At 34.3% G+C, this 13,276-nt stretch overlaps 1 long non-coding RNA gene across 1 annotated transcript; it reads right to left on the bottom strand.

Annotated features, from left to right (window-relative positions):
• Positions 1-9,302: 9,302 nt before the first annotated feature.
• LOC110676655 lies at positions 9,303-10,193 on the bottom strand. Its single transcript, XR_002500602.1, has 2 exons — positions 9,864-10,193; positions 9,303-9,773 (listed from the first exon to the last, which is right to left on the bottom strand). It is a non-coding gene; the product is annotated as an uncharacterized LOC110676655 (long non-coding RNA).
• Positions 10,194-13,276: the final 3,083 nt, after the last annotated feature.

Raw genomic sequence — 13,276 nt, 5'->3', positions numbered from 1 at the left:
AGCCGCGAAAGAAAAGTTTCATCGATTACACCTAACACACTGCAGTGCACTGATAAAAAAATATCGTGTTTATTCTGCGAAAAGGGCGATTGTGGATTTGGGATTCCTACCCAAGTAACCACAAGCATTAAATCATTGCATTAAATTGATCGAAAGTCAATACTTATTGCATTAATAATGTTATCATGCATTTATTCAATAACTGTCAAGCAATGATCCATTTTATTAACATTATAAATGTTTTGTAGCATTATTTTAATTCAGCATTATGTTAAGCGTTTAGAGTGAATATACAGTTATGCTGTCATACAAGATTACGTAACTTCATTAAAAGCACTCGAATCTGTAATAAATAAGTAAGACGATCGAGCACGTTCGCACTCGCTGATTACGTTTTGTGGGGTATGGAAAAAGAACAATTTTTATAATGAAATGAATTTCTTCCATCTCGAACCCCCATTTCATGATCTAAGGATATATGTATTCATTCAGAATTATGTTGTATTTTGCATATGATACTCTTTTATTCATAAGGAGCGAAAAGAAAAGTCGATCAATTTCACTCCCCCTGAAATATTTCCAATGCGCTAGGGCTTTGTTTTGTGGGTTAAGTTCTGCTATTTACTCTACAAGAAAGAATGGTGATCAAATACTTTCCATTGATGTTTCATTTGGTGAGGAAAGGAAATCACTGTTGTTCAATCGCCGAAGAGAATTCTTTCTACTCGTAATAACTGGGCGAATAGTAATGGTTAACACACACAGTGACTTCGTTTATAAGGAACTTTTATCCTACCTTATCACATCAGCAGCTTTAGCACAGGACACCAACGCACCAGGCATGCAGCACACCATCATCCTAGTTGTGGGTTCGAATCCTGATTCCAACAAAAACAATCATTGAAATGGTAAAGAAAAACCATTGGACTCATTATTTTGTTTACTTTCAACGCATGCCCTAAATATACATTATTTTAAGCTTATATACATCATGAACCTTAAATATACAACATAAATGCTTTAGTAGGGCTTGTGCATTAAAACTGCTTTACCAAGTATTGCATTAATTTGGTTGTTGTGGGGCCCTTTTCCACTTCAATTCTCGCATACTCTGAGATAACGCCCTAAAAGCCATTGGTAGCCACGTGTGTAGCTTGTTGTTTATGAGCAAATGAAAGACTAAACATCCAAACCAACATCACGGGCAGGTAGATAATGATCCTTTCTTCCACATAGTGTTGTTAAACAACATGAAAATCCATTCAAATGCTCAGAAACAACGAGCTACACACATGGTTACTGTCGCGACCGGCCAAACTCACGAATGTGCCGGCTGGAACAACGTCCGTGGAATTAGAGTCCTCTCCATCCGACATCTCACGTCCGTTCTCGTCGACTATATTCGAAAGACTACCACGAGTTTTCCGTCTGCTTTTGCCAAGACCCTTTTACCTCTCACTCGAGAGAAACTCTCCACAACGAGTAAAAGAGCATTTTTTTCTACAATCCCGCTTCCCTAATATTCCGTTATAAAGCCTAACATTTCAAAAGGTACTATTCACAAATGATGACATTATTAACGCTCCGTTAATATAGATCAACATATTATAATGTTTTATTCATAATTATAAGAGGTATCTTTATGTAAGAGATTTGCAGCCCGGAACTGACTCATCTATCTTCATAATTGATCATAATGCTGATTACTTCGCTTCTATACCACAGTTACCAATGGCTTTTAGGGCGAGATCAGAAGTTATGCGAGAATTATGCTCTATAAAGCTCTTAAAGATTATATCACTTTAAAACAAAATCTGATAGCACCCGCATAGAAAATGACAGTTTGCCTTACGTTCAAAACAGTATATCCACAGACATGTCTGTGGTATATCTCTTTTAACTGTTAATGTCAATGTATCACGAACAGTTGCTTTAATGTCGAACAATGCGAAACCTATAACTTTCAACAATAAAACACTTTTTGAGTAATCCATACTAAACAGTGACAAAATATTTTAGTGTTCAAATATAGTTGAACAATACGAAAAACGTTTTTTTAGAAATGGTAGTAATGTAGCCTTGCATTCTGTAAAAAGGTACATTTTCAAATTTTCTAAACACACGAACACATGAGTATTTCACTATACATTACTTTAATGCAACAGTTTGGCAAACAGTTACACGGGTTGGTATTTGTGAGCAACATGCTCACACAAATTTCATCTTTTTTCGACACTTTCAAATAATTACACCCTGCTGTGTACATATGTGTAAATTTTGCAGAGCGGATGACTTAAGAACAATATTTTTTTTAATTGTTTCACTTTAATCAAACAACAAAATTAAAGTTAAACTAATAACAGTTGTTGAAACATTTGAAGTCATTATTCTTTTTCTTTATTTTCGATGTGCTATGCAAAAGTTCTACAGCTTCTGTGTTATTTTTTTTAAGTGTGCAAGTTTTCGTTCAAGTGTGTCTTGTTTACTTTCTGATACCGAAAGGGAAAAAAACAACTGTTCAAAAAAAATGCAAGGAGCCAATATCCAGAGAAGCCGGTATCCCGAAAAGCCCCGTATCCAGATTGCTGGAAATCTTTCGACCTCCAGCGGCTTTAGGAGAGTTCACAAAGTCACTCTGGCTCAAAACAACCAGCCGTTTTCATCGAACCCATTAGACGGTCAAGGATGGTCGTCATCCATCGGTAAGTGTTTGCGCAACTTTTCTGAATAAAAAGGAATAACGTAAATAACGTGGCAAACATTTGTTTCTTTCGTTTCTTTCAGGATGAGAAGATTTATCCACCTCTAAATACCCGGATAAAAACGTATCATTCAGTGAATGGAATAAACCATTAATGTACAATATAACGTATTGGATACAATACAGCGTATTGTAATTGAATGTCGAAGCAATATTATTCTTGTTTGGATAAACAATTCAAAAACAATATAATATATTGTAACAGAACATTGTATTGTTTTTAATTGGTTTTATACCTTACAATTTTGGTCAAATTTCTATTTTCGAGTAAAACAACTGTTGCTTTTTTCTATGTAGCTTTGCTGAAAGAAATAAACAAAACAAGTTCAGAAAGCAAGAAATGTTGGGTGAAAAATATTCAAAAAGTAAAAATAAGTAGTTCTTTAGAAGTCACTTGACATTAGCTGTAACGACGAATGCAATCATGATACAGTTCGTTGAATTGTTTTTGTATTGTACAACAATACACGAATTGCTAATCAAGACAATACATGAACAATATATCGTATTGTATTTTCAAACTGTTTGTATGAGAAAATATCTATATTTGTATTGTTACGATACTTAACCACCCATACATTATATTGCCAAAATCTCATATACAATACAGTGAACTGTTCAAAACAATATATTGTACTGTAATTGTATTGTCATTGTACAATATACTGTATTGTATTTCCAATATATTGAATGGTACTGTTGCAATACGCTATATTGTTTTTGTATTGTATTTTTTATCCGGGTAGCTTCATCCCAAGATGCTGATGATGGTAGCTGCTAAATGCTGTTACGCCTCATTACCGTTCACAAGAAGGAAACCGACAAATAGACCATTTCCGTGAAAAATTTTTATTATCTCATAAGCTTTCTATCAATTTATTGAACAAACTTTCCTAAGGAACACATATGTTTTGAAGCCTCTAACTATTGAAAAACAACGAAAAACTGGCGGAACGCCGTTTTACCCCACGGTCTCCGAAAAAATACTTTATGTTGATATCCCTCCCAACCCCCATTTCCCCCCATGATTTGACCACAAACGTGGTGAATTTTTGATCAGCTGACTTAGCAGCTGGCAACCATTTATGACAGATGAGTTTTTGTTTATATTTACATTATTCGATCTCGAAGATTTAAAAAGTTTTGTAATTTGTAACTTATTCAACGTAAGCCTGGTAGTTACAAAACTTTCGATCAGGGTAAGGCGCTTTTACGAGGCACTGGAACAATCAGGAGATAGTGCAAGTGGAAACTAGTGTGTCGAACGAATGGGTTCCGGAAATAACAGAGGCTGATATGGAACTGGAATAAGAAGCCGGTCGGCGGTCGATTAAAACGCCGGTAGAGGTGCTGAAACTGGAATTAAGGGTGCAATCGAAGAAGCAGTTCAAGAGCATGCTGCTTCCAACCTTGTTGCAGAACCCGTTCAACGAACCAGCTACGCAGAGAAGATACTGGTCACTATACATTCCGGCTGCGGCGACGTGGTAAGTTTTAACGAGAGATCAACTGTTTAAATTATTCTCCGTTCTCTCATATCACTTACGATAATCTTGGTGTTTTCGCAAACTTCTAATATTAGCTGTTAGCAGAACGTTCCGCTTTTCAACCGGCTTATTACCCATACAAATCCAACAACTGGGCAAAATTTCGACGCCGTCCTCCTACCATCAAGCAATCCTCCATCGCCCTCTGACCCGAACCCATAGAAATATCATCATATTTTAAACGAAGTGCAGTACCTTTTAGACGCTGATTGATATGAGAAGCACTAGAAACAAATTTCATGTCACACTGAAACTGAGCAAGGTTATTCGTCCAACATACCACTCAACCAGTAGGGTGCAGAGCTACTTGAGCACTTCCATGATTCACTTTGACATGGGGGGTTTTCTCGGCCAAATCGTCGAAAACTTTGCAACAAGAAGCATATAGTGGCCAAATATGAGCTCAGTAGTTTTCAAAAAAAACCCACTGCCGAAGTTAATCAAAAGTGCAAAGAATAGGATCCAGCTCCCTATGTTATCATGGACGAACAAAATATTCCAACATTAAACTGGTGTGCAAGACTATGCTTCGTGCGGGTTTTTTATGGTTTTTCTTTCAAGTATAGAAATGCTGGGGTAATATAGACACCGGGTGACAAAATAGAGCTGACATTTTAAAGAGAATGTATCTTTATACACAAAACTATCCAACTATTTAGCGTTTAACCACAAACCAGTTGAAAATCGTCAATTCTGGATTGAAACTAATCTGGAGGCAATATTGAAAAGATCACTACTAAAAATGTCGTAAATTGGTTTTAATCATGTGTTCAGTGGCACAGTGATCTATCACTATAGTTTCCTGAATATGTACTTCATTTTTCGAGGTTTCGGGAATGATTGCAGGACAATTTTCCTATAAAAGTTAAGGTGTCCACTTTGCCCCGCTAGCTTGATTGTGTCTACCAAATTTAAGCTTTTTTCAAACTTTTTTTTGGAAACAAAATATTTTAAACAAAAATTTTACAACAATGTTTAACAAATGCTTAGGAACTCTAAAAAGCATACTGCACATGAAAAACAATGTAATATTCATGTCTTTATAGCCAAAATAGGCAAATGCCTTAGAGTGTCAATATTGCCCCGTGTCCCCCTACTGAGTTGAAAAAAAAGTAATTAATTTTAGTCATGTGAGGGTTGTGAATAGAATTTTGTTGGGATTTCAACCACTTGTAAGAACCTAATTTAAACCCAGTAATATTTAGGAAAAATTTCATAAGGATCACGTCGAATGTTTAGAACAGTGGTCACCAAACAGCGGCCCACGGACTCAAATTATGTTAATACTTAAAAAAAAAAAAACATTTACCCGTTCAAGGGCTTTGGCAGGATTCATGTTGAAATTGTAAGAAAAAATATGAGGAATACTACTACAATACACATATATTCGTAAGCCCCTAAATCTTTCTGGCGCAACGTATCCACTTGCACAGGAGCTGCTTTTCAGCTTAGTGTTTTATGGACACTTCCACAAATAACAGATGAGAGCTTTCTTTGTTATTTCACCATTTATGCAAACAAACAAATCGGACGTCTACGTTGGAACTTAACGATAAAAAAAATTGTGTTAGATCATCGATTTTAAAATAACAAAACATTTTTTTTTTATAATTTTATGGTGATACACGATTCAATGTTTTGACATAAACGTAATAATATTGCAATTATCAAAACAATCAATTATTAAAACTACTTTCAAAGGAAACATTTTACAACATAATGAATAGCTGAATCTTAAAATATGATTGAAAAGCTGAATCTGAAAATATGGTTGCAAAATTCTTGAACAAAAAATAATATTTTTAAAACACTGTCACCCATTTTCCATAAATTTGTCGTATTTCAGAAAACACATCTCTAAAATGTTACATAATTTATTATTTAGATTTAAACGTTTTATGACATTGTTTATATTTTATATCGCGGAAACTTTAAAAAGTAACTATTTTAAGAAATGTCGAAATTGAACTTAAGAATTAGAATTAAAGAATCTCTTTCTGTTTTCAAAAGTGAAATAAAAAATAGAAATAATTTAAAAAAAATAATGGAAACAATTAGGCTACTTTTAAAATGTTTTAAGAGATTTATCAAACAATGTTCACTAAAGATTTCTCATAAATTCTTAAGCATCTATTCTAGAGATGGATAGAAATATAATTCCTAAGGATCTTTAAATAAAATCTCCAACATTACCAGAGAGTTACAAATCAGCTTATCATAAACCCATTATCGGGAAGCAATTTCTAGGCGTTATAACAGAATTATAAGACCTCCTAAAACAATCAGACAATTTCTTATAGTTGATCATACTTCGGAGATTTATCAAAACATTTTTGAGATATTTATACCATGATAAATTTATCAAGGACGTTTTCTAACCGTTTGTCTGGAGTAGTAATTTCTTTTCTAATTCTTCTAATTATTTATTTCCTAAGTTTAACAAATCTTCCAAGAATTTATTCAAAATTCCATCATGATTAGCAAACATTTATTTAGTGACTCTTCCAGAAACTTCTTCAGGATTCCATATGGTTCTGCCAGCAGTTTAATCTACGAACTCTAGGGATTTTTCAGTAATTATTTTAGAATAAATTCGTAGATTTATCTTGACGGCTAAGAATCCCGAGGGAAATATTACAGATACAGGGCTGGTAGCGACTAAGTGTCTTAAAAAATATGAATTTTTGAAGAGGTCTCTAGTTTGAAAAAAGATCAAAATGGACAAGAACCAAAAAATAACAATTTTTACATTATTTTTTTTTCACAAAATCTGGTATTTTTGTATATTTATATTTATTTTAATTGCGACAGACATAACTCGTGACATAACAACAAACATATTAGTTTCGTTCACATCCTTCTATTTGGCTGTCAGAATAATATTAAAGCTTTTCAGACACCTTTTGAACACACTTAAATTATTTCACCGACCTCAGTGAAATTTTTCGCCGAGAACCCAACAGCTGAGAGCTCGGTAAAATTTAACGCCGAATCTCGGTACTTATTTTACCGAGATTTCGGCAATCCGAATTTTTTGCCGAGATCTCGGCGAACGTTACCGAGATTCGGTAAACGTTTACCGAGATCTCGGTAAAAGTTTTACCGAGAATCGTCAAATTATTACCGAGATATCAGCTGTTGGGTTCTCGGCGAAACCGTTTAAGTGTGAATGTCCTGGATGGTTCATTTTGATTTTAATTAGTAGGACACATTGTTTTAGTGCAATATTCAAAAATTTATTAATTTAAAGTTTATTTGTTTTTATATAAGAAAATTGCGTTGTCCTTTGCCCCTAAGGTATTATATAATTCTAAATGTCAAATGAACTTTTGTAAAAAAAAATCTTCACAGTTATATTTAACAATTGTAAATCATTGATACTGTGCGGAAAACTAATTATGTTTTGCATATAATAAGAGTCGAACCTTATTTTCCACTAAACAGATCGAAGATCTATTATCTTATTTTTCAGTCTTGCCTACATTTTTATAATATTTCGCAAATTTCGCGCTGGCGAGTTGAGGACATTTTCTTAATTTTTCGTAGTGAAAATTTTCGACTTTAATATTTACATAAATCTCAATTAGAACTCAATTAATACTTAGCCTGGGTTAAACTTAAAAAATTGTTTTTATGTGTAATTTCAGGTGGCACACTTGCCCCTTGTCCACATATACATGCTTCAAGAATTTCTCTAGGAAAAACCTCAGAAACAAATTAAAATATTTATTTCAAGTAATACTTCGCCGATTTCATCAAGGATTAATTTATTAATTGTTTAAAGACCTTCATTAATTTATTTCAAGATACCTTTAAGAATTCAACCTGGATTGTTTCTAAGCTTGACTCTAGAAATTACTACAGAGATTCCGCCATAGTATTTTTCCCAAGGCTTTTTCAAAAATTTCCCAAGAAAATTCCGTTTTCCAAAAATTTATAAAGTGATTTTTTTGACAATATTGTCAATATTTTGTTGAAGGTTTCCTTCCTAAACGAAATACAACTAGTAATTACTCCGATGATGCCACTGATTTTTTGAAGATTTCCTCCGTTGATTTCCTGAAGCAAATTCTAGACAAATTCTTTTAATGGATCATTGAAGGTAGTTTTTGTCAGTGCTCACCGCTTCAAAACAAAGGCGCCACTGTAAATGGGATTTAACATAGTGACAGCATTGCTGTTCTGTCAAACACTATCTATGCTTTCCATAGCGGCTGTTTTGGTTATTTATCCATTATTCTTTTAAAAAAATGTAGTGGTATTATTAGACATTTTTGGAGATTTTATGGAAATCTCTAAAGGATTCTCTGGAGAGATGCCTGAAAGTATTTCCAGAAGAAATCACTAAAATAATTCCTGAAGTTTTGACTCGAGGAGTCATGGTTCCAACATTTAAATTCCGGGAGAATAATCACGTAAGAGTTTGTGAAGGTTTCTCTCGAGCCTGTAGAATTATGCACCGGGATTTACTGCAAGGATAAAGAAGTGGCTTTAAAGACCATTTTTGTTAGAAATGAAAGTTTAGAAACATGCCATTCAAAATATTGAATCTCTTGACGCTTGCATTAAAATAGATACCATCTCTTTAAAAAGAGATCTGCTACCAGCCCTGCAGATATGTTTGCACGGATTTCACCCAGAAGTTATTTAAGACATTTTTGATGAATTTCGCAAATAATTCTCGGAATTATTTGAAAAGAACGCATTGAAAAGTTTCTAGATGAATATTTAGATCAATTCCTGAAAAAAAAACCTTTACGGAAATGCATACAACAATCACTGGTTCAGTTCCGCAGATAACCCTGAATAAATCTAATGAAACAAAATCTCCTAATTGCTCTTGGATGAACCTTGGAAGGAATATCTGTTGAAGCTCTTTGAGAATCTTGATAATTAGCCAGAAGTATCTTTGAAGAAATTTAAAGAAAAATCCTTTGAACAATGCCTGGGCATATTCTTGCTACATGAATAGTAGAAATTCTAAAACAAATATCTGAGAAAGTTTGAAATTTTGAAATAATCTCAGAGATTTAATTTTATATTGACAGATTGACGGTTGTTAAGATATGCATGAAGTGTAACAGCACCCTTGGACGTCGCAGGTTATTAGGAGAATGATATTGCATGTTTTCCTTAGGCTTGGGTACGGTGACTGTCTGGATTTGACCGTTCTCCTCGTGTGCACCGGGGTTGTACTGTTGCTGGAGTCCTCCCGAGACGTACCGTTCCCAGACGCCGATGCGTTATTTATACCGTCTAGATCATCGTTTTCTAATGCTGGAACTTATCGGTTTATCGAGTCACTACCGTCTAAGCCGAATTCGGGCACAATTCGTGAGTATATTGGTTAGCTGCCGGAGCTGCATCAATGTGGAGCTGATGGCATGATGGATGCTCTATTTTATCCCGGTGTGGCATGATTCTCCCAGTTTCGAGGTTAAATAGTTCAAGGGATATCTTCTCGGCTGTTTCCGGGAGGCAATCCAAATAAAATGAAAATGTTATTTATCAGTTCCATGTCCGAAACCAAAGCAAACATTTATTTTCAAACCTACCTCATTTCTCCTCCAGCTCTTATTAGGTCCTGGTAATGATGATGTCCTGATGTGTGTCTGCAGATATACATGCATACTGGAACAGCCATCCATATAAAAATGCATCGGAAGGAATCGAACTTGTTTGATTAAAAATCAGAAACACTCCCGGATTTCTTTCGCGACTGAACTTTTTGACATTTCGAAAAGTAAACAACAGCTGATGATAGGGCTACCAGTTTAACGGTTTTTTCGTTTGTTTTGAAGAGGTGAAAATTAATTTCACCTCTTCTAGAGTTACCATTTTCGTTCCGCACCCCTTGAAAAGTGGTGAAAATGCCAATTTTTGAAATTTTCTACAAAATTCTAAAACACCTAAAAATAAAAAATACTGACATAAATGTTATTGAAAAAATATTGTCTTCCGATAAAAAATATAAAAATAGGGGGTTAGATCCGACGGAAATGGTCTATTGTGCCTAGAGCGAAGGAAAAGGAAGTATGCACCAAGAGGTTCGTTTATGTTTTATAATGTGCTGAAACTAAACGTAGTGAATATTGAATATACATATAAAATATTATTATTGAAATAATAAAAGCATTTGTATTTTTCTTTTATTGTATGAAAGCATCTGAACAGAATAGTATATGGTTGAGAAACAATAACGGACCTTAAATCAATTATTCCTCATACATTATTAAATTCAAGCAAATCTTATAGGTTAACTATTTCATCACTGTTTGGTTTACAGTAAATTTAAAAATAAATGGATAATATATCGGCCGTTTGACAAATTGTAAACGAAAAATTTTGTTCGGAGAAATCGGTGTTTTTGAATGGTTACATAACTTATCCGCCTATTCCCCACATTGTTATTTTCCCATTTACAATTTTCCAAACTGTAAAAACCGTTCATGGTGGGGTTGATTTATTGTTATTTTGGATGTTATACGAAATGACTTAGACATAGTTTTGAATGGTTTTGTACAGTATAGGAAACAGTAGCTATTTGGTTCTTATTTATGCGGGCACACTAGAGCAAACATAAGGTCACAGAGAAACAGACGTCACACTCTCAATGCTGTCCATCGATCAACTTTTCAACGATCGATTTGAATATATGGTAGGTGGTCAATCGACCACAGGCAGCGCTCGCGTCGTTTTTGTTCGTGTTTGACGTTTACACACTAACGCCACCTGTCGGTCCATCGGCCACCTACAGTGTTTTTAGTATTGGGCGTACATGTTTTCGCGACTATGATTGTGATCGCGATTTGTTCTAAGTGTTACGTCTGTTTCTCTGTGATAAGGTATTCATATACAGCTTCGTGGTTACTTGGGTAGTGTCCTAGGAAGGAATTTGGGTGCGTCCTAGGAATTTGGGTTATCCCACGGAAGGGCCGAATTGCGTCAAAAGAAGTCAAAGTTGGGTTGATTTGTGGCTCCGTGTAGAAACATTCTTGATTTGACAAGTTTCCCAAGAAACAATTCAGTGCAATTGATAAACATGTATGCTTAACTAGTGTTCCACAATAGCCGTGGCAGTTTAACAAGAGTTAATATTGTACAAAGCGACGAATAAATGTTGCATACAGTCTAAGCGGCGCTTTAGTTCCTCAATTTTATATCATTTCATAATTGATCGAATAAAAGTTTAAACTGTGGTTGCAATGTACATCATTAAATATGTTTTCAAAGTAATTGAAAAAGAGATGGTTTTGTAAAATAAGATGCTGTTGTTCAATATGTGGCACACAGAATAACAAGCACATTCAATGTTTAACAACATTTGCTTAGTAACTGTTCATAGCTTTAGTTAAATCACTTGATACTGCAATGATCTGATGTTTATAATATTTCGTACTTCCAAATCGAGATTTTTTTTCAGTAGTTTAATACTTACGTGCTCGGGCTTGTTACGAATCATAAGAATAAATCTCATTTTCTATGCACAGATGTTTTTTTAATTGACAATCACGCAACTAACAGATGATCAATGGATACACGACTACGGAACAATTTTTGCCTTAATAAAAGTTTATCTGCGCTGTTTTATTAAGCTATCCATTGTTTAATGATAGTCGTACCTAAAATGGCGTTATTATTCAAGTGTTATTCGCCCAAAAATGGAGAATCTGTTCAATAACAACTTTTTCATTGTACATGTTTGTTCAATGGGCTTACTTCGGCTATTTGACAGTAGTAACATTATAAATAGACTCTTCAATGTTTATACAACGTTTAAACCACCAGTTATCCATCGAATATCCAAAAATGCTTGTTCAGTGTTTGTCTAATACGGTTGTATAACGAGTAATTACTTAATTGTGGAAGAAAAGTTGTAGAAGTCAATATTACCCAACATCACCGTCATTCAAAATAAAAGCCCAAATACAGTATTCATTCAACCACATGTTTATATAAAGTGATTGTTCGTCTTTTATTGAACCGTAATAAAGCTGATAGCTTTGATAAGAGTTGTGTTTGAGACCTTGTCACTAACAAGGTTTAACAATGGTGTTTAGACGATGTTTGAACAACACATTTACGATAACCTGTTCGATAATCTTGCTGAATCTTTAAATACTGCTTTGAACCTGCTGTTGTGTGTAACCTTGGTTGGAGCAGTGGAAATGCAAGTGCCTGCAAATCGGAAGGTCCTGAGTTCGAGCCCCGGCATCACAACAATGTTTATTAATTGAAATTAAAAAAAATCGTTCTAGGTACACAGATATGTGTATGGAATAAAGTGTATAAAAAATACGAATATTTTTCCTATATCTAGTTAAAATAAATGTTGAAGAAGCATCAAAGAAACTTCGTGTGGTACGTTTATACAATCAATTCTATAAATAAATATGGTAGCTATACCAGTCGCATAAAGCACCAAAACAGACTGTGTTCAGCATGTTTTCTGTTGAACTAATGCTGAACAAAGCCTACTATTTTGTATACCCGTAATCATAAGTAATAATGGCATCCATAACTTTTCTTCCACAATTAAGAAACAACACGTCATAAAATCCTGTTGCATAAACACTGAACAAGCATTACTTTATGTGCTATGGATACCTTGTGGTTGAAATGTTGAATAATCATTGCCATGGCTGCGTATAATCTTACTACTGTTGAACAGCCGAGGTAGGATTATTGAATAAACATGTACTATATAACATTGATAAAATGGTTGTTGTTGAATAGATTCTCCATTTCTGGGCGAATAAGGCTTGAATAATAGTTTCATTGTAACTAAGTCGATTATTAAGCAACTAATAGTTTAATAAAACAGCTCTGAGGAACTTTTCTTAAGGCAAAAATTGTTTCTTGGGTTGGCATTCTACTTTTGACCACTTTGTGTTGTACGGTGGGTATCGCGGATTGAAATAAATGTATTGCAATGCTTTGTAGTGGATGCTACTATGGACATGGTCAC

Source organism: Aedes aegypti, chromosome 2, assembly GCF_002204515.2.
Source record: "Aedes aegypti strain LVP_AGWG chromosome 2, AaegL5.0 Primary Assembly, whole genome shotgun sequence".
Taxonomy (NCBI): Eukaryota; Metazoa; Arthropoda; class Insecta; order Diptera; family Culicidae; genus Aedes; species Aedes aegypti.
Note: the sequence above shows the minus strand (reverse complement) of the source record. Positions and strands in the feature narration are given on the sequence as shown.